Below are 27,040 nucleotides of genomic sequence, written 5' to 3'. Positions count from 1 at the left end.
TTGATCCAAAGGCTTTAGACCCAAATCCAGCCTTAGTGGCAGGAGCGGTGTGCTTGTCGGTAGCTTTAATAATTGCCTGAGAAATTTGTTTTCTAAGGTAACCAAATCTTTTTTAAAAGCATACCCCCAGAGTTCGCTACCATGGAGGATCGCTCCTCTGGCCTGGAGTCTGTAGATCTCCAGGGGAGGGGCTAGCGGCCTGATGGATGATCTGTTGGAATTCGCTAGCCTAATTATACCCCCTGTTAATTGCGCCAGTCTGAGCTGTGACTTAACCTGGTGATCGCCCCATTCTAGTTTATAATTAATAGTCACGCCCAGATACTCGAAAGTGTAGACTCTTTCTAGTTTATTAAGGCCTATAGACGGAGTGGGACGTGTCTTTTTGGGGGGGTTGAAAATCATAAACTTAGTTTTCATAGCGTTTATTTCAAGCCCATGGTCTCGGCAAAATGCCTCAAACCCCTCCAGAATACGCTGAATCCCCATAGGGGATTTTGAGAGCAGTAGGGTGTCATCCGCTAACATAATCGCGGGCACCCTAGTGCCACCAAGCCTGGGAGCATGCGGCATGGGGAGACCCAGGGCAGCCTCTTCGTAAAGGCAGCGAAAATGGTCCTCCGAGACCGCAGCCGCAATGTTGGCCTCAACTGCTTGAGTCGGCTCAGCTGAACCTGTTTTCACAATTTGCCAAAACTTGCGTGTGTCTCTTGTCTGGAGGGTGATCAACATGTTTTCCCAGTTTGTATGATCCCATGCCACCTTCGCGTTAGCTCCAGCCTCCTTGACCTGATTGCCCCGGGGTCCCTAAAGTGCTTCAGTGCATCGATCAATCTACCCTTTGCCTCCCTGCAAGCTGAATTATACCAGGACTGCCTTTGTACCCTGCGGGGCCCTTTGCTCACAACTGGATTCAAGAGCTCCGCAAGGGTGCCCACCAGGTCCATGTGAAGAGTGCCCAACTTCAGAAAAAAATCTTCAGTGGGAGGATGGTTTATAATTGTCCCCACAGATTCTAGTGTGGGGAGTATCCTCTCGTAAAGCTCCGAGATGTGGGCAGGATTATCTAGAAGTTTGGTCCAGCGAACTCTGCGCCTATTATTAGTTAAAGTTAAGTTATTCACTGATGTCGCCTGGTCCAGCTGGTCATCCGTGGGTCCAGATGGCAGGGCCAGCGAGAGAGTCAGCGCATTGTGGTCGCTCTCACTTCTTTGTACCACATCAAGGGCCAAGACCCTATTCCAGTCCAGGGTCTGTACCAAGATGTAGTCCAAGTGGGACTCCTGGCCGGGCCTGTTGAAGGTCGGTTTAGAAGGGATATCCCTCCCAGATCTGCCATTACAGGCCCTCAGAGAGTTGCTACGGGTAAATGCCAGGATTTGTGTCGCTAAAGGCGTCCATGGTTTTGCTGGGGGACCCACCAGTTGCGGTATTCCCCACTGAGCATCCTCTTCCCCAAATGCTCCCTCCAATGCCAGGGTGAGCGGCTCGAACTGACAGTTGAAATCTCCCCCTACCAAAATCCTAGCGCCCTTTGGGAGGTGTGGAAGGAATAACCAAAACCCTTTTAAGCATTAAGGTGGATCTGTACAAATATGAAACATTATATATAGTACAGTTCGAGCAGCCCAGTGCAATATTTATTGATCAACCTGGAATGGTAAAAAGAATAGTGTATTATTGGTTTTTGCTCCGAGATGGCCAACACCTTGCTTCTAAACGTGGCAGCCATGTTAGAACTAGTGCCATGGCAAGGCATTTGTTCACTGCTATGTCTAATTTTATTTTTATTGAAAGAATATGCTACCTTATTTAGTCAGCAGGTTGTTTTCTTTCTACTTTTCTTCTTTTAATTTAGCTTGCATATCTTACATATTTATGTTGAATTTGTGTATGTTTAATTTTGGTTTGGTAAGTGGGTGAATGCAAGAATGAATCAATCAATGTGTCAATGGGATGAGTAGCAGAGTGCATCTATCCTGAGTCCTTGAACACACCAGTGATGGAAGAGGCACTCTGGGTAATAACCCATAGCTCTTGGCATTTCCAATTCTTGTTAACTTTATTGATGGTGCACAAATATTCAGCTCTTGCATTGAATCTCTTCATTAGTACCTGAACGCAGGAATGCTGTGAACTGTAAACACAGATCGGCCGTATTCTACTACAATCTTTTCTAATAGCAGGGGCTCGGTTCTCCCTAACTTGAAGGACCCAGTCAGCCACATTTGGTTCAGGAGCCCTATTTATCCAAGCCTCCAAATAAAAACTCCCATCTATCCTGGTTCACCTTAGCATGTTCCACTAGCTTCAGTCTTTCCACAGAGAGAACAGTATCCATGAACAACAAATCTGGTAAAAAGAACATTTAAAAAACACTTTTTAGTTGGGAAAATTGATAACTTTCTTATGAGCAATTGTGCTCGGGGACTAGGCTATTTATATCACTAAATAATTATGTAACGGTTTTGTGATGACAAAACTAGGCCACTCCACACACTAGCTTATGAAGTCCAATAACGCAGCCAATCTAGCTCTCGTGGGGCAAAAACACGTAACACTATTGCCTCTGTATCTTACACCCAGTGTTGCGCTATATATTGTCTTCCTTTCTAAGTTTACCTTTGTGTGTGCATTACTGTAAAACACAATGATGTCACTGTTGTTGTCAGGCAACAACTAGAAAATACTAATACATGAAAAAAACCATCTCCTTCGAGTTGTAGATATAAATGCCATCATTGACGACAAGCCTTTGTTTTCATAAAGTTGAAGTGAATCTTAGAAGTCTGCAGCTTTTAATGACTTCCTCCTATCAGTATTCTTTGCCAACCCATAAGCAAATCTTTACACTGTGTACTAAAAGAGAATTGAAATACGATCACCCCGTTTTGAGACTGAACTGTTTTATTACATTGTTCCTGCCATCAAAAGAAAACTGATATGCAATGGCTAAAGGTTAAACAAGTTATCATTTTTTACATAGCTTAGAGAATCTGCATTAGATTTTACTTCTTTACATCATTTCCTTTTGACCGTAGATGCCTTGCTGAGCTTTTCTTCACGACTGTTTGATCGTCCTAGTGTATGATTTGGTGATTGCCAGTGCATACTTAGGGCCATTCAGGTATAGAGGTGCATGCACACAGGGGGGCACTACATGTGCCCCCCTGCATGTACCCCATGGCACACAGGCACAAGGGGGCACTCTATGACCCCCTTTGTTTCTTCACCGCCAGACTTTTCATGTCGGTCACACTGCCATGAAAAGTCTGCCGAAGAGGAAACTCGTAATATGCTTGGCGGGCTGCAGCGGCTCCGTCAAGCATATTGTGACCTCAAGACCGCCGCGCCACCGCTAGAGAGCTCTGATCCCTGTCAGTTGCGGTGGACCCAGGGCAACCCGACCACCCTGGTCATAATAGGCCGATAGGAAGACTGACACTGCCGCGCCCCTCGAGTCCGGCTGTCCGTGGACCGCCAAACACTTAATGAGGCCCTTAAACTCGTTTTAGCCTAAAAGCAATGCTCACAAGTAAAAACTAAATGGTAAAATAATGGACCTCATATGCCTCTTATCCTTTTCATTATAATCAATGGGGTAACCCAACAAGAAATCCTTAGGACCTGGATATTAATTAGTACGAAAAACAATGGTCCTGGATCGCTTCTTGTAATACTAATTGTTCAACTTAGAGCATTTAATTAGTCAGCTCGCGGTAACATGAAACCGATTTCACATAGAGATATAGGATTTGCAACAACCAATGATTTCAAAAGGGCATGTATTTATTCAATTTACTTAACCAATAAATTAGAAAAAACTTGAAAAGTCAAGTCAAAGATGAATAGATGAAGGGTTGCTCCAATTGCAACGTGCAAGGGGGTGCTCAAGTGTAAAGAATGTTGAAAGGAAATTTAGAGAGGAAAGGAGTTCCCAAAGAAAAATAAAGGGGCATATATTTACAAAATTGTAGATGGGACTGCAAACAAACGTTTTGTTCTCACAAACCAGTTTGCCCCTTTACAGGACACCTGATGCTGCTTTGGATTGGGGAAGCACATCTCTGAACTGCCTTTTATTTGGCAGGTGCCTCCATTCCAAAGCTTTCACCTGCTCACCCACAAGCTTCCCTATTTCCCCTGCCTTGGAAATTAATTCCATTTTGACAATTTAAAATTCCCATGTTCTGGTCAGGCATTGTTTTCTGACCGCCCCAAAACTGCCAGGTTATTTTACTAGCAGTGACTAGCTGTTAACCACCAGCGGTCGAAGTGCATTAAAAAAAATATGGAAACTATGATGCTGCACACAATGGGGGCGGGATGAGTGAGTGGGTGGTTTCAAATTCAAGGCTAAAAAAAAGAATGTTCTGTACCTTTTTGGGTCTTTCACCTTCAGGTAGCTACATTTAAGGAAACACAGATTCTATGAAAAATTAATTAAAGCTTAGACAATCAGTGGAAGTGCACTCTTGTACATTATGAAACCTATATTAGGTAATGCACTGCAGGGGTCTGTGTATGTAACCAGAAAGCCACAAAATTGAAACCTGGTTGGTGCAGTCGAGAATAGTGACTATGTATAGATCTGAGATCCCAGTCTGTGACAGAAAGCACTGTGAATATGCAAGTATTTTTTTAAGCTTGCATTACACATATTCTAAGATTAGTAGCTAAACAAAATGGTTTAAGATAAATAAAATGCTTCCAAAATATACATTTTAGTAATACCGAGATGTATGTAGTGATTTTTTTTTTGATGGCGGTCTTTTAAAAACACACACTTCACAGCTTAGAATGCAGTGCCATTCAAAAACAAGAAATCTGTGTCATCAGTAAGCTTCAAGTGATTCTGTTAATTAAAGCCAATACCGACTTCCAAGCAGCCTTACATTTGTAGGTTGACCAGCTGCGCACACCTACATATGTTTCAGGAAGCAGGAACCCTGGCAAGAAGGCTGGTTTAGCTGCCTGACCTTCTCTTGCTTTCCCAGCACAGGACACTCACTGCCTTACACTTCCGCTGAAGCATTTCAACTATCGGAATTACCTGTCCCGGAAAGGTTGTCTTTTGACAAAAAGTAGGGGAATCGTTTTTTCTTAACTGCATGCGTGCGGCGGCTTTTTTCGCGCTATGCGGCTTTTTTAAAAAAGCTGCGTTACATGACGAGCTCAGCTCGTCACGAGCGTGCGAGCTGCACAACTCATGGCGAGCTGAGCTCGTCATGAGCGGGGAAGGGGTTAAACTAAAAAACTATGTGCCCCTCAGATCCTGCTCACTTTGACCACTGTCCCCTACATTGGGTTCCCGCACATGATGGCATTTTTGTAATAGACCTTGCAGACAGACTAATCGAGCCTGATGTTCCCATGCTACCCAAAATGAGGCTGATAATTTATGAAGTTACCCGCCATGCCCTCCTTGCTTTGTGTGTCACTTAAGCAGCAGGATCAGACACGGCATCAAATTGTACATCCAGCATAAAAATCTTTCAAATCCAGGACTTTGCTTAGGAACTGAGAAAAAATAAATCGTATTGAAGGGGAGGTTTTTTAAGGCCGTGCCAGACTGCCTGCTCCTATTTATGTATTCTCTACAGCTCTAAAAGACACTCTGTATTTGGCAGTTCCACTATCCTTTTAGGGCTTGGGTGCTAATTTACTGGGTGACCTTCAAGAAAAAAAATACGTTATTTGCATTCCATAGAACAGTGGTTTTCCTTTCTCTGTGTTCAAGGCAATTCTAATTATGGATTATACAGTGCTAACTCTATTGTAGTTCATTATGTGATTCTTGCTGTGCAGTGATCCAGCGGGCTATAGAAAATATATCATAAACTACGCTACCCAATTTCATAACCTATAAACAAAATTCTAAACTATACATGGACCCATTTATGAACCTGATATATTTTGGGCCTACTGAATCAGGTGGTCAGAATAAATCTATATACACATTATCTACAACCTATATACAATTTTATACATTTGCAGAAAGAATATTGTCATTAGAATAAAACCCAACCATTTAAACGACCACCATAGGCGACGTGATCTAGCTAAAGGTAACCTATACTTCTAAATAACCAAGACCAGCTTGTTTGTCAAAAAGTAAGATTTTATTTTCTAGATAATAGTATATATGTTGTAAGTTTTATAATTGAATTTTATTAGCATTAAAGCAAGCATGATGGTAAGAAATAAGAAAAATACAGTTTAAGCAATTGAATCAATTTAAAGAAATTATATAAAGTTTAGCATTTCTAAAACCTATTTCCCTAACTGAGCTAAATAGACAGAAATTAAAGTAAAGATCTTTGAGGATTCTTACGTGCTCCACGCAAAGTCCAGCAGCACATCACCCTCATCGGAAAGTCAGAAAGCAGCAGCCAGCCCAACCCTAAGGGCATGACTTTTTATACCTTTCTACGCTAACTAAACTAGCAAAGGAAAGTTTTCAGAAATACTCGACGTCCCATTGGCTGAGAGTGACAAGTGACATGTCACCCGATTCTTAAAAAGTTCCACAAAATCATGTCTTACAAAGACCATTGTCTCTTCCACGTGAAGCCAGAGGCTTCCTGCGATTTGCAACTTTGTTTTAAGTCATCCTCGCGGCTTCCATAGTCTTACAGTGCAACTTCCGCGGATGCCAAGTTAAGGACTGACAAAAAGTTCACTTTCGACCTTGGCCATGTCCGACAGAATGATGTCAGCTCATCAGTTTTTGCTTTGTGAATGCAGCTTCAATAAACGTTTTAATTTCAGAATGGGCGTCTCGTGACTTTCTGCAGAATTACAGATCAGCTTTTATTTTGCGGCTCAAATAGCTAGGCCTCAAAAGCAGGCAACTTATGATTTCTAGTATAAAACAAACACAAGAAAAGTATTAATGTAAGAAATAAAGTATATTCTGTAGCCACCCCATGGTTTACTAAATAATTAACCCACCCGATTAATCAAAATGTTACCTAGCCATTGCAAACAAATAAAGCAGCGTTTATATTTACCAGTCTCCGTTTTTCAATGAGACCCATATGCACCTAGAATAGTAGAAATGACATCACACAGACAAGAAAAAGCAAAACAAGCACATGCTTATTTAAGTTTGCAGCAGTTAGTAATGAAAAAAACGAAAACAATAAATTATTTTATTATTTTGCACGAACAAAAAGATGCAACATTTATGCACGTTTATGAGCACACATGTTAGTCCCCCCACGTGTAAAGTTTAATCTAGGTTGTATTAGCACGACATATCACAAATCATTAATAATTTTATTCATGTTATGGAAATGTGACTTTGCGAGTTTAAACAAAATTTTGTTTTCTATCTCGCTCCATCAACTCCCTCATCTGGTGATTAATAAATCACCACACCAGCACTCAAAATTTTGGTAAATTTATTTTATAAGAAATCGATTCAAATTCATTGTATTAGTAAACCTAAAAGTCTGTTTCAGCATAATCCTTGCAATTAACATGACGCTCTCTATGTAACTCCTGCAACTCAATCTCCCTTTCCTCTTCTTTTCTGAGTTTATAAATTCTCTTCTTTTCTCTTAAATGCTTCTTTCTTTTATGCAACAGACAACCTACTTTAGTCAAAATAAAAATGAATATAATTATAATCAAAGGTGCCAGAATCTTGCCAAGAATTGAACTTCCGATATTATGAAACCAGTTTTTAATTGCTTGAAACCTATTTGAAAGTTTCCCAGTAAAATCTTCTTCTTCTAAAGGAATTATTTCAGAATGCATTTGTGTAATATTCTTAATATACATTTCAATATTTTTACTTTCATCCGGTATATATGTACAGCAATGTTGGACATGTAAAATGCCACAGACTCCTCCCTCCTTTGCTAGGAGTATGTCTAAAGCAAGACGGTCTTGAATTACCATGGATCTAATTGCAATAACTTCAACATTCACTAATTGAAACCCATCAGCAGTGTCAGTTGATAATCTATCAACTATAGTGGACAATTTTCTGATTCTCCCTGCATTTAGGGTTATACCAACAAAAGGTATTACAGCTTGGAAAATATCTCCCAGAACTTCAGTAAAAGTTTCTCTTTTAGCTCTATTTACATAATTATGGATTTTAAATAACCCTTCTGAATCTCTGTCAACATGAAACACTTTAGGAAAAACAATTCCCACATAACAAGTTCCATACCAATGGTCTGGAAGGTTGTAGTAGGCTTTGTCACCACAAACAAAATAAATTCCAGGAAAGATAGGATCTTTTCCACCTTTAAATCCCCAACCTCCCAAAATCTGATAAGTATCTTCACAGTTGCTTGCACCTACAAAATAATTATCAAAAAGTGTGTTATCTCTTCTAATGCAAAGCTTTCCACTAACAGGTTTGTCTATGTGAATTGCAATATTTTCAAGCATTTTGCCATTTAGTTTCTCATCCTCTTTTTGCCAGAATGATGACTTAGTCTGCTTGACTAATTCATTTCTCTTATAAATTGCTCTTCTCTCCTCAACCATATTCAGAAATTTCTTCCCTTCAGCACTTAATTTACATGTTAGATTATTCTTGTAAGCATACTCATAAGTGAGTTCGTTAGTAACAAGGAAATATTCTCTTAATTGTTTAGCTTTCTTATGCTTATTTAAAGCATTATCAATCTTGACATTAGCAAAAATCTCATCATAATTTGAATAGTAATATTCTAAACGACCAGTTTGATAAAATAAACTAGTTAATACACTACATGTAACAGCATAAGTGAGAGGAAGCATATTATATGTTACTCCCTCAGAAACAGAAGCGGGCAACTTAACGCATACATAACAATCCTTTGCATCCATTACCTTTACATATTCACTCAAAAGCTTTGTGAAAGTATTGCTTGAAAAATCACCTATTGATTTATCTTGATGAATGTTAGGTTGATGATCAATTACTTTTGCAGATGCACTATGTTTAGTTTGGCTAACCAGAGCTTTGCTTGTTATGTTAACTTTGTGTAATTCTCTATTCATTTCTAAAGGTATAATCACAGCTAGTACCAACCAGAGCAGAACTAAAATGAGCAGACATACCAGAGTCATCTTACAGCATCTTTTAAAAACAGAGCATTTTGAAGTGCTCTCCTTAATGTAAGGCATTTTTAGGTTAGTTTTAGCCTCAAAAATAAAATTAAAAATAAAAATAAATTTTAAAATTTATATACACCCCCCTTTTTAAAATATATTTTTCTTTTTATAACCCTAAACAAGATTTCTTCGACCTTATGTCATACATAAGTTTTCTTCTACTAAACAGTTTTTCTTCGACCTTGTGTCAACTAACAGGATTTCTTCAGCCTTATGCCAATTTAATAATTTTGTACTTCAATCATTGTCACTAATTTCTTGGATTTCGTTTTCTTCTTCACTACTATCATATATGTCTATAACAGGTGGAATTACTAAGTAAGTCCACTCAGGAGACTTGTATTTTTGGTTTGGTCTAATTATTCTCTTCCCTTTTCTCGATATCACTTCTATTTTCCTTCCAACTCCAACCTCTTTTCCAGGACTCTTTTGACTACTGATTTCTTCAACTTGTTCTATTGGCTTTTTAATCAATCTGACTCTCAATCTTCCACCAGGCCAGTAGTCTGCTTTTCTCACGTACTTCTTCTTTGGTTCAGAATTATTTGATTCTGACTTCCAAGTCCTTTTCTTTCTGCTTTCACTTCCACCTTCCACGTCACTTTCCTCAGTTTCGTAATCTGAAATTTCAATTGACTCAGGAACTTCTCTATATGGCAATTTCACTCCTTCAGGAACTTCGCTTTGTCTTCCATCACTGGTACTCGGTAACTCGATCTCCTCCTCTTCCTCGATTACCTCTAGCTTCCCAGATTTCGGATTTTTGTTCCTTACTTCAGAGCTTGTTCTTTGCCTTTCGATACTCTCCTGGTCTGAAACTTCTTTTGGTTCAGCTTCTTTGTCTTCAATATAGACAACCGAATCCTCAGTTATCTTTCCTTTTAGCAGATTCTCTTCACCTTCAGAATCTATTTCAATTATTTCTAAGTCTTTTCTTGTCAGATTTCCATTCACCGGCACAGTTTCCAGATGTCGACTTTCTTGTCGATCTTCAGAATCTGGAATTACTTCACCTTCTGTTCTGTCTTCTGCTTCAGAATCAGAGTCATCCGTGGTATCACTTTCAACATCAGAATTCTCAGGAGTTGGTATTGGAATAGTATGACTTGGATGAATCCAACGCTTCAATCCTCTGCACTTTACAGCATTAGTAGTGATCAAGATTACCTGCCTAGGTTTCTGCCATCTAGGAGATAGACAATTCCTCCTCCGATGTACTTTCGTTCTGACCCAGTCTCCAGGTCTCAGATCATGTGTCAAAACTTTGTCATTTGATTGTGCTTCAGTTCCCACCTGATTAGACACAGAAGTTACCATATCAGATAACCTTTTACAGTAATCCAAAATTGCACTGTCATTTATGCTCAACAGTTTACCTACAGGTACAAAAGCTTGCCTCATAACTCTTCCCATCAAAATTTCATGAGGACTCAAACCTGTCTTTTTATCTGGTGTACTTCTTATTGACATCAAAACAAGTGGAAGAGCATCAGTCCACTTCACTCCTGTCTCTAGACACATTTTCCCAATTCTGTTTTTGATAGTTCCATTTATTTGTTCAACTACACCTGATGCCTCTGGTCTGTATGCACAGTGTATTTTCTGCTCAATACTCATAGCTTCGCAAATTAATTTCAACAGTTTGTTATCAAAATGACTTCCTCCATCACTCTCAATAGTGACTGGAAAACCGTACCTTGGGATGATTTCTCTGAGCATTAGTTTTGCTACTGTAATTGAATCACAATGTCGTGTAGGAAAAGCCTCTACCCACCTTGAGAATAAGCATACAATTACAAGTACATATTTCAGACAGTTGTGTAATGGCATTTCAATGAAATCTATTTGTAACCTGGTGAAGGGACCACCTTCTCGACCAATTATTCCTGTCCCCACCACTGATTTTCTGTTTGGATTCATTTGTTGGCATGATAAACACCTTTGACAAAAAGATTCTGCAATGGTTCTAAATTTGGTATTGAACCATGTTTCTTTAAACAGTCTGACCATAGAATCTCTTCCCAAATGTGCAGGACCATGATATAATCTGGCCATGTCAGAAATCATGCAATTTGGTAAAACTACTCTGCCATCTTTGTAAACCCACACTCCATCTTCATCACGTTGTCTACAATCTGATCTTAACCACTGGTCTTTTTCTTCATCATCTGCTTCGTTTTGTAAATCTCTAATCTCATTCCATGTTTCTACAATAGTTGTTAGCATTAATGAATTTGAATCAGTCTCTGTACTTCTATTCCGATTGTAAGAATAATTTTTCCTTGCGCAGTACTTTGCTGTTTCATCTGCGAAGGCATTTCCTTTGGAAATATAATCAGTTCCTCTAGTGTGCGCTGCACACTTGACTATGGCAATTTCTTTTGGCAATTGTATTGCTTCAATTAATCTTCTAATGAAAACAGCATTTTTAATTGGTGACCCTGTTGATGTCATGTATCCTCTCTGTGACCAGAGTTGTCCATAATCATGCACAACTCCGTACCCATACTGACTATCAGTAATGATGGTAACTCTTATATCCTTTGATATTTCACATGCACGAATTAAAGCAATCAATTCAGCCACTTGTGCTGAACGAACTCCTTCAAGACATGATGCCTCTTTAATGTTTTCGACTGTACAAACTGAGTATGAAGCTTTCAAGACACCACCTTCGGATCTTAAGCATGAGCCATCTACAAAGTAGACAAAATCCGATTCAGACAAAGGTCTGTCTTTGATGTCTTTTCTTGGTTTTGTGCAGAATTCCATGACATCTAAACATTCATGTTCTGTCTCAATGTCATTAACGATTTCTGAATCAGGCAGTAATGTAGAAGGATTCAGATTCAAACATCTTGAAATTGAAACATTATCTGCTCCCAGTATGATTTTCTCATACTTTGTTAATCTGCTACTTGTTAAATGTTGAGTCTTACCTCTCGTCAGTAATATTTCAACTGAATGAGGCACAAAAACTTTCACAGGAAATCCCATAATGATTCCTTCACTTTGTTCAAGACTGATACTTGTAGCTGCAACTGCTTTTAAACAACCTGGTAATGCTTTTGCAATTGGATCAAGAACTGCAGAGAAATATGCAATAGGTTTCTTTAGATTTCCATGTCTCTGAATTAACACAGATAATGCACATCCTTCTCTCTCACTGCAATACAGTTCAAAATCTTTCTCATAATTTGGCATACCCAAAGCAGGAGCTTGGCATAAGCTCTTTTTCAAGTTTTCAAAAGATTCCATCTCAACATCATTGAGAATAATTGGATCTTTTACATCTGATTTGGTCAGTCTTTGTAGTGGTTTCGCAATTACTGAAAATCCACTTATCCATTGTCGACAGTAACCTACCATTCCCAGGAACATTCTGACCTGTCTTTGTGTTCTTGGTGGTAACATTGCTTGAATCATTTTTATTCTCTCTATTGTTACTTGTCTTTTTCCCTTTGCAATTCTGTGACCAAGATATTTCACTTCCTGTTTGCAAAACTGTAGTTTTGCTGGGGACACTTTATGTCCTTCTTCTGCAAGGCGATTTAACAGAATTATTGTGTCTGTTACACAATTTTCTCTTGTCTTAGCAGCTATTAATAAATCATCAATATACTGCACCAACGTTGACCTACCTGGTAAGTCTAAATCTTCTAATGATCTTTTTAACAGTTCGTTAAAGATTGAAGGACTTTCTGTATAGCCCTGAGGGATTCTTGTCCATCCAAGGGTCTTACCTTGGAATCTGAAAGCAAAGATTTCATAACTGTCTGGGTGTAGAGGAACAGTAAAGAATGCATTGCAAAGGTCAATGACTGTGTACCATTCAGCATCATATGGAATCTGAAATAGAATTACTGCTGGATTTGGAACCACAGGACAACATGGAATAACAATTTGATTAACCTTTCTCAAATCTTGTACGATCCTAAATGTTCCGTTAGCCTTTTTAACTCCCATAATTGGTGAATTACAAGAGCTACTCTTCATTTCTTCCAATACACCTTGCTTGATTAACTTTTCAATTACAGGTATAACACCTTCAATTGTTTCTGTTTTCATTTTATATTGTGGAGTGTTTGGAAATTCTATTCCCTGCTTCAATGCAATTTTAACAGGATCTACGTTTTTCATCAGACCCATCTCATTCCCAGTAAAATCCCATATTTCAGATTTCACTGTTTCCTTTAGCTCTTCAGGTAAATCTTTTTCTTCAAATGCAGGAAACAATTTTGTTTCTTCTGCTTCCATCATCATCATTGTCATTCTGTACAAACCATCTTCCTCCATTGTTTGTAATTCAACTCCTTCAGGAGAACAATATATTCTGCAATTCATTTTACATAGTATGTCTCTGCCTAATAGATTTACTGGACTACTATTACAAACCACAAATCTGTGTTTGTCTCTGTAATTTCCAATTTCAACTGGTACTGGATCAGTTAAGTCTGTTTTAATTTGCTGATTACTTACTCCGACAACTTGGATGGTATCCCCAGAGAGAGGTAGGTTTTCAATTTCCACTGATCTAACAGTAGAACGGGTAGCACCAGTGTCCACTAGAAAAGTGATGTCTACATCATTAACTTTCCCGTTTACATAAGGACCAGACTGGTCAACCTCAAGAGTGGCTCCAACAACACACTCTTCCTCCTCTCTCGGGCACCGTCAGCAATAATCATCAGAATCACTGTCTTGGCTTTCTGTTAATAAAAATTGTTGTGAAGCATTTTGCATTTGAACCCTTTGCTGCTTTTGCTGTTTTTGTGGTTTTATTACCTGTTCACATCCCTGAAATCCCACGTTTGGATTATATTTTTGAACTCCCCCACAATTCGGAAAAGGTGGTTGTGGCAACTGGTCTTGACGATTATTCACCTGTTGTTGTTGCTGTTGTTGTAACTGTCGCTGAATATTAAATTCATTTAACCCCTGTTGCATCTGTAGCTGTTGCTGCACGTTAACACCATTCTGCATCTGTGGATTCAATAAGGGATTCTTTAAGTTTCTAGGAGGATGAGGACACTCGTCCCTCCAATGTCCAATTTCGCCACAATTAAAACAAGGTAATCTTTGTTTCAGTTCTTCTATCTTTGGGCTAAATTTCTTTTGGAAATTATTACCTTTAAACTTTCCTTGTATCTGGTTCGTATTTCCAGTTTGAACAAAATTAGTGTTCTTATTACCCATGCTGGCAATCTGTTGCTCAGCCACTTTTACCTGTGCCCACATGGCTTTCTCCTTTAGCTTCTTCTGTTTTACTTCTAATTCATCGCTACAATATTTTGCTTTTCTCAGAATATCATCAATAGATAGTGCTTGCCATCCGACAATACTAGTTCTGATCATTTCTCCAATTTCAGGTTTTAGTCCATAAACAAATCTATAGATAAAATGACTCATGTCTTTCTCATCTAACTTTTCATAACCACTGTATTGTTTAAAGATTAACAGTAGTCTTTCATAAAAAGAATGAACTGATTCTTTTGTTTCCTGTTCTGTTCTTTCTATTTTAACCCAATCAACTTCTTTGGGTGGAATTTTGTTTTTCATCCAAACAATTACTTTCTCGTAAAAATCCATTACGAGTGGATTTGGGGCACCTGTTTCTTTGATTCGCTCAGGTTCTGTTTTTGGCCAACTAATAGAAATTTTACATTCTGTCCAAAGATCAGATGGAACAACAATGTCAAAAAATCCATCCAAATCAATCCACAGAACTTTTGACACTTTGATAAATCTATCGACTTGCCTGTACCACTCAACAGGTTTCTCTCTTAATTTTGGAAAGTCATTTGTGAATAACAGAATGTCTTGTCTCGACCATGGGACATGAACATATCCTCCACCTGCAACTTCTCTCATTGGAAATTGTTTTGACATTCTTTCTAATCTTTCATCTTCCTTCCTTTTAGTCCATTTCACTCTCCATTTGTTCAGTTCTCCTAGCTTTTTAATATAGACAATCAAATCTTTAATGTGAACTATTCTTCCCATTGAGTTCAAACTCTCAATGTCGCTTTCTGAGAAATCTAATCTGTAATGTTTTGCAAAATTCTTTTGTTTACTCACATCGATTTCAAGTTCTGCAGCTAGATCCTCTAATTGATCATATTTATTTTTCGTTTTCCATTGAATACTTTTGCAAATGAATAATAGTTCATCATCCCGATAGTAATTTAAACTATCTGGGCCAATTGTTCCAATTATTAATTCTTCAATATTTGCTTTTAATTTGGCCACATCAAGCTTTGGTGTGGTTACCCTGACTTCAGGACTTCCTACATCTGACATAGCACCCATTGGTGTTTTTGGAGATAAATCCTCATTAAAGGTTAAATCAGGCATTCTTGATCTAGAAGTGTTTAATTCAGTCAAATCTGAATAAAATTTTTCAGCAGGCTTTTGAATTTCTGTATTTAAAGGAATAGTTAATCCAGTTTTGTTTGTATTTCTTTGATCAAATACAGGCTGAACAGGACCTATTGTTACTGGAACTGTGACAGCTTCCATGCCTTTTGTCATTCTTTTAATTAATTCTTCTTTAGACCTTAAGTATTCATTATAATCATCATCCTCAACATTTCTTGTCTTTCTTGTATATTCTTTTGGAGGTTCCCTTGCTCTTGGAGTCATTGAAAAATGTCTACCCTCATTTCGAGCATTCTCAAATTCTGGTCTTCTAGGAGTTTCAGTGATTTCACAATTATTTGGATAAAGTTTAGGAGCTTCATTAATTGGAGGTGCACTCGGTGAAGTTTCAGTAGAAACCACCGGAGTAGACCATGATCTAGGAGGTCTCAAAGGCTGATTAGGCTGTTTATTTCTAGCAGTTGTATATATTTCTTCCATAACTGCATCCTCAGATTCACTTTCCATAGATTTTCCTGTAGGAGAACCCATTACCATTTCATGAATTAAATATAATCCTTCACTCATGTTTCCCTGTCTCCACATTCGTAATCTATCTTCATGAGTTTCTCTTTTCCATGATGGATTTTTAGAAGGTCTTTTAATTCCACTAGCTTCTCTTTGTAACTGATACATCTCATCTTCCCACTCAACTAAAGCTTCAAATTGAGTTGGTCTCGGTTTTGGAACAAGAGCATTCATTTTCTCTCGTAAGTTTCTTAAAACTCTTACATTAAATGAACCATCATCAGGCCAAGCCAAAACACCATCGTTTTTAGTATAACGTTTCCAACTGTCGAACCATAAGACAGTATGATATCCGTATTCACCTTCCATGTACGCTGCAGGTGTTTTATACTTATGAAGTAATTTACCACCTCGCGTTTCGATTTTCTTGTCAGGTGAAAATAAATTCTTAAATTTCTGAAATAATGTCGTCTTTTTCTCAACATGTTTAAAATGATAACTCATTTTCAAAAGTAAAATTTATTTCACAAAATCGTTCGTAAAATATTTCCGGGATGTTCCGCAAAACAACCAATCCGTGCGCGAAACACACCAACAAGCCAATGACAGTTGAGCTGCGTCACTTTTCAGCTCGACTAATAATTTTGGAGATTTTCCTAAGGACCAATCAGCTCACAGGCCGTCAGAGACTCAGGAGCCAATCAGAATACTGCTTGTGACGTAGGTTACCCAATCCCAGCGCGGCTCTGTGACGTACACAGCAGCTGCGGTTTCTCGCTTCTCACTCCTGGCGCTTACCCCTCCTTCACAAAATCTTTTCACAGCGCCATTTTAAGAACACTTTTCAGTGTAAATTAATTTTTAACAATGACTTATAAAGACAACATCTGTTCGTTTCACTAATTAGGATAGTTTACATACATTCAAGTATCCACACTTCGGAATAGACGGCGCTATTCACACTAAGGATAATATTCAATTGTCAGTAGAGTAACCTTACCCCACCCTTCTAACACGTATAATTATGAACTCGCTTTGCTCTGAACCCACCGCGAAGTGAAAGTTCTAAGAGTTCCACTTGAACATAAAATACAACTCAAACTCGCACTTTTACACGGAAAATTCCCTAAATTCAAACACACACGAAATCCGTACAGGACTCTCACCTGTTTATAGAAATCATGCACCGTTAGCAAAATAACGACGTTATCCGTACAGGGCTCTCACCTGTTTATAGATATGAAACATGTACCCGTACAGGACTCTAACCTGTTTATAGATAATCATGCACCGACGTTAAATTTTACCCTTCACTCAAGCTCGGATATAACTAATACTCTCATCACAGTGAGTTTTATGGAAGGCGCTTTGTCCCTATTCTCATGCTGCTTTGATTTCTTAGAAAATCCTCACTATACAAGATTCAGACCTAGCCCTAAAACTGTGCTGCTCGGCGACAACACTATGGTACACGGCGATACCTCTTGTGATACTCGGCGATATCACTACAAACGAACAGATGGCTTGCGTGACTAATTTCTCGCCACACAATCTATACCGGTATAGCTTACAGATAGGCACGAAAAACGAACTTAACAAGTGTTAAAACATTAATCCTATTTGCATACCATGACGCAATCCTTAGCAACTAACATGTTACCTTGGTTACTCCTTAGCAACCATCAATTTCTGCTACCAGATAATTGATCCAGCGGGCTATAGAAAATATATCATAAACTACGCTACCCAATTTCATAACCTATAAACAAAATTCTAAACTATACATGGACCCATTTATGAACCTGATATATTTTGGGCCTACTGAATCAGGTGGTCAGAATAAATCTATATACACATTATCTACAACCTATATACAATTTTATACATTTGCAGAAAGAATATTGTCATTAGAATAAAACCCAACCATTTAAACGACCACCATAGGCGACGTGATCTAGCTAAAGGTAACCTATACTTCTAAATAACCAAGACCAGCTTGTTTGTCAAAAAGTAAGATTTTATTTTCTAGATAATAGTATATATGTTGTAAGTTTTATAATTGAATTTTATTAGCATTAAAGCAAGCATGATGGTAAGAAATAAGAAAAATACAGTTTAAGCAATTGAATCAATTTAAAGAAATTATATAAAGTTTAGCATTTCTAAAACCTATTTCCCTAACTGAGCTAAATAGACAGAAATTAAAGTAAAGATCTTTGAGGATTCTTACGTGCTCCACGCAAAGTCCAGCAGCACATCACCCTCATCGGAAAGTCAGAAAGCAGCAGCCAGCCCAACCCTAAGGGCATGACTTTTTATACCTTTCTACGCTAACTAAACTAGCAAAGGAAAGTTTTCAGAAATACTCGACGTCCCATTGGCTGAGAGTGACAAGTGACATGTCACCCGATTCTTAAAAAGTTCCACAAAATCATGTCTTACAAAGACCATTGTCTCTTCCACGTGAAGCCAGAGGCTTCCTGCGATTTGCAACTTTGTTTTAAGTCATCCTCGCGGCTTCCATAGTCTTACAGTGCAACTTCCGCGGATGCCAAGTTAAGGACTGACAAAAAGTTCACTTTCGACCTTGGCCATGTCCGACAGAATGATGTCAGCTCATCAGTTTTTGCTTTGTGAATGCAGCTTCAATAAACGTTTTAATTTCAGAATGGGCGTCTCGTGACTTTCTGCAGAATTACAGATCAGCTTTTATTTTGCGGCTCAAATAGCTAGGCCTCAAAAGCAGGCAACTTATGATTTCTAGTATAAAACAAACACAAGAAAAGTATTAATGTAAGAAATAAAGTATATTCTGTAGCCACCCCATGGTTTACTAAATAATTAACCCACCCGATTAATCAAAATGTTACCTAGCCATTGCAAACAAATAAAGCAGCGTTTATATTTACCAGTCTCCGTTTTTCAATGAGACCCATATGCACCTAGAATAGTAGAAATGACATCACACAGACAAGAAAAAGCAAAACAAGCACATGCTTATTTAAGTTTGCAGCAGTTAGTAATGAAAAAAACGAAAACAATAAATTATTTTATTATTTTGCACGAACAAAAAGATGCAACATTTATGCACGTTTATGAGCACACATGTTAGTCCCCCCACGTGTAAAGTTTAATCTAGGTTGTATTAGCACGACATATCACAAATCATTAATAATTTTATTCATGTTATGGAAATGTGACTTTGCGAGTTTAAACAAAATTTTGTTTTCTATCTCGCTCCATCAGCAGCAAGTAGCCGTGTCGTCTCAAGGTATGAGATGCGCATCAGCAGGCCATACTGAGGCATAGGTTGGTGTCTTTGGAACGTGGAGGACCTGTCACAACGCATATCAGCTCTGCCGCAGCTAAGCTATGCTTCAGATGCAGGGTAGCAGTGAACAGAAGACTACTTCAGATCCTGCAATGAGATGGGGAATAAGAAGATAGCAGCCCTCCACCAGGAGAAGGCAGGCAGGTACTGCAGTCCCAAGATGGAGCTGCTTGGGTTTGGTAGCTGCGAAGTTAGTGTTTGTGGGAGTGAGTGAGTGAGGGTGGGTTGGTGTCTTCAGAAGGCACCACTGTGGAATCATGAAAAGCAAACATCTATGACTTTACCAACGCTTATGTAAATGTTTGACTTGCACATCCATAGTGCTTTACTGTCACAGACTATAACCTCAAAGCACTCTAAATACATGTCAATGTTTCCCAGTGCACCAACTAGGATTCAAATCAGTCACCCTCCCGGTGTAGTCAAACATCTAAAGGTAATCTCATTAACTAACTGAACTTTGTACCAGCATGATATATTTCCCAAAGATTAATTTAAGTTGCATTTAATTTAATGTGGGTGCATGATATTCTGTATGTAGTTACCTGAAGATGATAATAGTTACTGAATATTTTCCACCTAAAAATCATGCGGAGGGTGTGGAAGCAGGAGGCGGCTACTGTGTTGACCTGACGCTTCATGGATAGATCGCTGTCTAGGATGATGCTGGGGTTGCGGGTGTGGTGGGTGGGAGTATGTGAGGGTCCGAGTGCTGTGGGCCACCATGTGTCTTCCAATGGGGAGGTGTTTCTTCCGAAGATTAGGATTTCCGTCTTGTCTGGGTTGTTTCAGGCAGCTGGATCTCATCCAGTCGGCGACGTTAGTCATGACGTTCTGAAAGTTGCATATGGTGGTGGCTGTGTCTTCTGTGAGGGAGAGGATGAATTGGGTGTCGTCTGCGTATGAGATGATGAGTCCGTTTTATGCACTTTGACCATCGGTGTGGAAAAAGGCCTAAGAATGAATCTGTCCTCCACGCTCCTATTCTAAGTGAAGCCTGGGAAAGGGGTGGGGTGATTTGAAGTGTTGCCTCATGCCATGGAGCACCTGCAGGTTTGTGCTTCTGCAGTATACTCTCCCTGGCAGAGGACAAACCCACCATTCTGACTGGTAAGGAGATTGGCCGGTCTCTCAAGTTTCGAGAGTACTGCAAAATAAAGTGTAAATAAATATTGCCTGAAACAACAAAAGAAGCAGCTGACGTGTCCCAGTTGCTGCGGTGGTACAAAACAACAGCTAATAAGTGAAAACAGTTGGCAGTCTTGAGCTGCCATCAAAAAGTGTTGTTTTCAAACAACAATCTGAAATCATCCAGGACTCCGACCGTTGTGCCCTTTCCCGGTTGATTTACAGGACACGATTTACTGACTGACCAAATTAAATATTTTAGAAGCAATGGACTAAAGCGAACGGCTAAACAGCAAAGCACAACATGAACACCCCCTTCAAATGGCCACTTCGCTGCTGCGAAGCAACAAGGTGTGAGTTAGTTTGGGTAGGTTTTTCTGATCTGTGCAAATACTGCATTTATTTGTAAAGAAAGCACTAATAGTCAACAGATTTGACTTTTGTTTGGTTAAAAAAAGCTGTGAAATGCTTCTCCCCCCCCCCCCCCTTTTTTTTTTTAGACATTTCTTGCAAAGTCATGAATGGGCCAACTGTTACACGTTGCCATATTTTTGTGTTATTTTAACATGACAATCACTGGTTTTGAGACCTGAAAGTTTTTACCTCTTTTTGGGTCACGGCTGTTGTCAAATATGACATCACGTCTAGCACTGAAATGGGTTGCCTTTCAGATAAACAATATAATGAATTTCCAAGCAGCACATTGTGACCGAAAAATTACAGAAAATGTATTAACCGTTCGATTAATTAAAATCATTACAGTAGCATGAGTCCCGCCCCACTTGTTCCCCAACTTCCAAAACTGCATGCCTATTCGGTGTAATTGCCTTCTAGAGTTCTGGTTGTTTTCCTTGAGGATGAGGCAATCTTCAATTGATAGTGATACTTTGCGTACACTAAAATGATCCCACCGTAAAAGCAAATTTGTTAAGTCCCCGATTTAAATCATTTATAATTTTAACTATTTGTTCCCTCTACCTCATTTACGACCTTAATCTCAGCATTGAGGTGTAATGTGCTCTCCTTTTCAACCCAGTAGTTCCTTGACAGCCTACTGTAGCTTGTAAGTAAGGTTTTGGGTTCACATGTTAATATTCTTATGCTTACTTTAGATTTCCCAGTTTAAATACTTCATTTACGCTTGCTATCAGAACATTCTACAGAGACTGTAAAGTAATGTAAAGTGCTTTGTGCAGGTAGAAAGGTTATAAAGTGCAAATACCCCATCCTATGCATAGCCACCAGCTGTTACTCTTCTGTTTACATGGTTACCTGGACTTATTGTCCTTAAGTTGGATTACATTGGCTCTTACTGGACGAGTGCTCTACCATGTCTGTATTGCGATGGTATTTCCTCATGCTGGATAGACATATGTGAACTATCATTAGTCTTCAACGCTCAGCATTTTGTTAATATACAATAACTGGTGACCTCGTACTGGTGCTGCATGCAGGTTATTAGTACATTATTTGGCCTATTTGTGGACTTTGTCCATGCCTAATTTTATTGTCCTATAGATTGAAGTGCTTTGTGCTGGTTAATGCATGCAGTGTCTTAGCCCGTCCCCATATTATAAAGTCTGAGACTGCTTGTCAAGTGCCAGTCTGAATATCTGTGTGAACTTCACTAAAACTCTCTTTTATTATTATTATTATATTGGTTGCCTCGGTTTTGGTGGAACACGAGTCAGAGGCCTCCTTGCAAGTCCTCAAACACTTAGCCTTGAATATAGGGCTAAGCAACCGCTGGCTATCCTTGGCCGGGGTAGGGCAGCAACACAACAGATGTAGCCAAGATTCCTTTCTGTAGGAGCATAACCTGCATGAAACGTTTTCCCTCTTATGTTCCCATGCTGGATTGAAGTCTGTTATTCTTAATAGTGTGATCTGCATAAAAACAATTTTCCTACGTGCCTGAACGGACAATGCTTCACGTAAATAGCGATGGGCTTTCCCCAGGTATATGTTGTGTCCAGTGCCGCTGTGATACCTTTGAGCTGAAGTGACCCCATGTCTGTTTCTAACGAGATGATCTGTGCCTGCCTCCTCACCACTTTTGTCCATGCTGATAACAGGATTAAGGACCGGTGCAGGCTTTCAGCTTGTATCCTCATGCTGCCAATTGCTTGCTCCAGCTCAATGTGCCAGGGTAAATGCTCCTCCTTGAAGATCGACCCAAAGTAGTGTTTGAGGGTGTGTTTTGGAGCTCTTAAGACTCTGATGTACAACTTAATGAGATCCCTGTAACTTCAACTCAGGCCTCCCGAGGCCAAGCTCCAGTCTTAGCCTTGCTCTCCTGGCTTGCTGCGGGGCTAGCATCACTAATTTATAGGCTTTGACCTATGCTGCTATTATAAAACTATCCAACTTGCCCATAAAGGACAAGTGGCCATAACTGATCGCTGGGATAAGTTTTGCTTTCAAGACTGTCAAAATAAGATCAGATGTTGGACTTAAGTCGTTGCCTCAATTAGCGGATGGCTCGGTCTGCCTTTGCCCTAAGGTGTTTTAGATGTGTGTCAGATCTTGCCTCCTCAGAGAAACAGACCCGCAAGGCTGTGGTTGTCCCAATTTGATAGTCCCCCAGCTGCCAACGCACTTGCTTCTTTTTTGGGTATTTTTCAAACACAATGATCTTGGTTTTACCCTGGTTGACTTGCAAGTGATTTTACTGGTTATAATCGTGGAGTGCATTGAGGGCTCTCTGGAGGCCCGCCTTTGTGTGGTCCATTATTACTGTCGCCCACGTATTGTAAGATTGGGAACCTCACCTTCCCCAACTTTGGAGCAACTAGGCTAGCTCGGGAACCTCACCTTCCCCAACTTTGGAGCAACTAGGCTGGCTCCTTGCACAGCGGCCCCAGGTGTGCGGTGTATAAATTAAACAGTAAGGGGGCCAAGACACAGCCCTGTTTAAGGCCGTTGTTTGTAACCACTCTAGATTTTATTGTAGTGGGGCTTGTTTTAACCTGTGCCCATATTCCCTGATATAGGGATATGATAGCCTTTAGGAGATTGGGCTGGATTCCCCAAGATGATAACTTCCAACAGTCTTCCTTGGTCCACTCTATCGAATGACGTACTATGGTCTAATCACATTGTGATCCGTACAGGCTTAGCACCATACAGGCCAACTCTCATCTACATCAGGAGACCACTACTTGTTTAATGGTGACCATAGTTTGTTTTGGTTAAAGAGGCTGAATCAGGGCTTTAAGTGGGCCGGGTCACACCGGGTCTGAATACCGGCAGTTTTTTAAAGCGGGCCTCGAAACGTGTCTCTATCGGGCTCTGTTTTGTGTCCTGGCACAGGTGGTCCGTTTTTCCGGACTGCAGTGACAGCAGGCACATCGATGTGCATGTGCTCACTTCTCACCAGTGATGTTACGGCATGACGTCATGCCAGGTGAGCGTTGAAGGGAAAGGGAAATCCTTTAAAGAGAGACATTTTCTCTCTCGATTTCCCTTCTCTTTTTGAAACTCGGGAGCAGCAACATTGTTGTGGTGTCACCAGGGCTTTAAGTGGAAGCTTTAACAATATTATATACAAGCCTTAGTTGCTGCTTATTTAGGTTCTGCAACTAACAACCATTGACAGAGCCAATAGTCCTGACTTGTTGTTGATATGATGTTACTTGTTGTATCATATCTGGATGCATTGACTGAAACAGGAAAAATAATTTTTAGCTTACGTGTTTTTAAGCCACACCCTTAATTACACTGGCCACGCCCATTTGACTCCGTTTTTCATTCCACTTAAACCTGAACTATCCCATATAACATCTTTTCACTTTATGTGAACAAACTTTCATAGTTAGCGTTTATAGAGCAGGGTCTATTTTTCATAAAAATGTATAACATTTTGAAAAGCCGATTAAATGTCATGTATTTTTTAAAACGCGAGTTTCCCATGCACTACACACAAAATTACGACATGTTTACTGATTTCTCCTTGTATTTGCTCATTTAATTTTCAATTTGGTATCCTATTCGAAATGGTGATTAAAAATAAATTCCTCTGTGCATTACATGACTGTTAGGTTCAGGGTTTACGGCTGAAGTCGTCCAATTAAACACCCTTGAACTTGAGAGCCATTTATTTAAAAACCTTATTTGTGACGCCCACATTTCTGCCAATTAATCATATCGTAGGGGCAGTGAAAAACATACATCAACACCAAACTAGACAGACCGTCTGGATTCAGCATTGGCTATGTTCATCTAATGTTGGCTTGTTTAAAGCAAACTCGGTGTTTGCGGCAGAACATTAGAGACAGGGCGGGCCATTGTTTTGTTTATAAATATCCGATAATCTTGGCGCAGCAGCGACATGAGCTCCCGCGTCGCCAAGTTCACGGAGAGGAAATGAGGGACACGCATTGTTCGTTGAAAGCAGCAGTGATGGCACCAGGCACTAACAGCGACCATAGAATGCGCTGTTTACTCCAGCACGAGCCGGCAGCCAGGCGTGGCCCGCGCGCCTCCCCGCCGGAGGGTGTGTATCCAGGTCAGACAAAGCCCCAGAGTGGGGCCGTCATAGATGTAGAAAAAATACTAACCTTCCAACCTTGACCCACATGGCTTCCGTTGAACTCGCATCTACTTTTCTTACTCGTCCCTTTTCTATGTCGGCAGCCAGGCTACTCCTTTCAGTCTTTGATTGGTTTCACATTTCGCGCGGGGACGCTTAGGACCGGAAGTGCCCCTGCGTATCTGACGGCGCGACGCCACGCACCCGGAAGCGCGACAAGTGCTGGGTGCCGTGGAGCGTCTCCTTGTTTGAGGCTCGGGAGCTATTGTGTTGTGGGGGGCTTGGCCGGCCGTGAGAGAAGGCCCTGCGGCCAGGAGGCGCTCAGTTCCGCCAGCAGCGATGCGCTCTTGAGAGCGGGGCCAGAGGAAGTGGAGCCGAGCCGAGAGAGCGGCCGCACGTGTGCCGTGTGCCGTGTGCCCTAGACTTCTCACCGGCGAGCTGCCAAGTATGTGTTGCTGCAGCTCACTAAATATTAATAAAAAAAACCATGTGGAAGGATAACAAATTCGCTCAGATTATCCTTAATTACGCCCTAAATATTCTCACTTTTCCCTCAGCCTCCCCTCATGTAGTTTAAGTACATCAACCTACTTTTGCCATACCGTGGTCCCTTGTTAACCTCTGACCCATACAGCATCTAACACCTGAAGCACAGCAGTCTCTTGCAGCTTAAGGCAGCGTACCCCATTGTCATTACAACCAGTTTACACAATTATGCATTTTCTAAGATCCTGGTCGCATTCTCGTATAAATCCACTCTACTCAACACATTTGACTTTTGCCATTCACAGTCTTGATTTGGTGTCTTCTCGCTGCCACCATCGTTTATCTCACAGGATGTACTTGTTCAGAACACAATTAACTTACGATTGAATAACGATAACCTCCATTTTCACTCCCATTTAAGAGACTTCTCTTTGAAAGTGTAATGCATCAGTTTTCAGCACGAAATTGTTTACATTTTCTGACCACTCTTATTGTAAGTAAAATATCCATGTTCGTCTAGCAGTCCAAGCCCACGATTCATCTTGTTTGCTTCAGTTGGAAAGTTAAATATCGGCCACAATTTCTCCTGTGACTCGCCATGAAGTTTTGGACCTTGAAAAACTGCAGCATTATGGAAATGTTAGAAGAAAATCTAGGTTTCCGAACGTTTCACTTTAGAGTGAGATATGAAATATGGCTAAGTTAAGACGTAAGCGAGGAAGCCAGATTGCCTGTTGCGTGTTTTTTTAAATTTTATTTACAAATAGTGGATGCGGATTGTTCGGCTAGTCTTCTCTTTCCCCATGTTATTAACATTTGTACTTATTCCACGAAGACTTATCTTTCTTATACGGAGCCTATTCCATATGTTGGACTCTTGTTGCATACTTTACGTATTTATACTTTCAGCTTTATTTGTTATAGCAGGCATGTCACAGCAACAACATGCGTTTTAAGACACTGTACCCTAAACCTTTAAAGGGACACTTAAAAAAATGTCATGTGTCCCCTTGAGTCGATTCTGTTTTTTTGCTTGACAGTACTTTCTTAGGGCAAGTGGAATTATGCGTCTGGGGAGCACCAATTTATGCTGCAAAGAAAGGCAGATGTGCAACATTTTTTTAGTATTAATTCTTTTGTAACTTTTACATTGCACAAGGTAATACGGTATAGGCAAATATATCACACTAGTACCAGGTTAACAAACAAATACAGAAATAAGCTCCTGACAGATAACCAGTTAACCCTTGCAATAGTTTTACACTGCATTCAAGCACGTTGCAACATAATTTGTAACTGTTGATCCATTAGAGCTAGAAAATATTTTTGTTTAGATATGCAGATGCAGCAGGTGGTGGATTATGCAGTAAATATAGCAAATCTAAAATTAATCTTTACCGCACAGTCAGATAATTGCAGCAGCCCTGCTCATAGGCCCATAATTGCTATCAGATTATCAAAACTAAAAGTTACTTCCTATGAAAAACTGATGATTAAAAAGTCTGGTGTAATTAAAGTTCTTGCTCATGACATGCGGGGTCACTAGGCAGCGGAGTATC

The 27,040-nt window shown here is 39.8% G+C and overlaps 1 protein-coding gene across 5 annotated transcripts in view; it reads left to right on the top strand.

The window, feature by feature from the left end:
- The window catches only part of TBL1XR1 (TBL1X/Y related 1), a 553,738-nt gene that overhangs the window by 182,651 nt on the left and 344,047 nt on the right, over positions 1 to 27,040 (top strand). The window contains exon 1 of one of the 5 annotated variants that reach the window (XM_078666436.1): positions 25,132 to 25,440. The exons of 3 other annotated variants lie outside the window; for them this stretch is intronic. The gene's annotated coding sequence lies outside the window, so the exon portion shown is untranslated. Of the gene's footprint in view, positions 1 to 25,131; positions 25,441 to 27,040 lie in introns of those variants that run through there. One more of the 5 variants, XM_078666440.1, reaches the window with a different exon arrangement.

The sequence above is a fragment of the Lissotriton helveticus genome, chromosome 11 (genome assembly GCF_964261635.1).
Source record: "Lissotriton helveticus chromosome 11, aLisHel1.1, whole genome shotgun sequence".
Taxonomy (NCBI): Eukaryota; Metazoa; Chordata; class Amphibia; order Caudata; family Salamandridae; genus Lissotriton; species Lissotriton helveticus.
The sequence above is the reverse complement of the archived record's forward strand: the minus strand, read 5'-3'. Positions and strand labels throughout refer to the sequence as shown.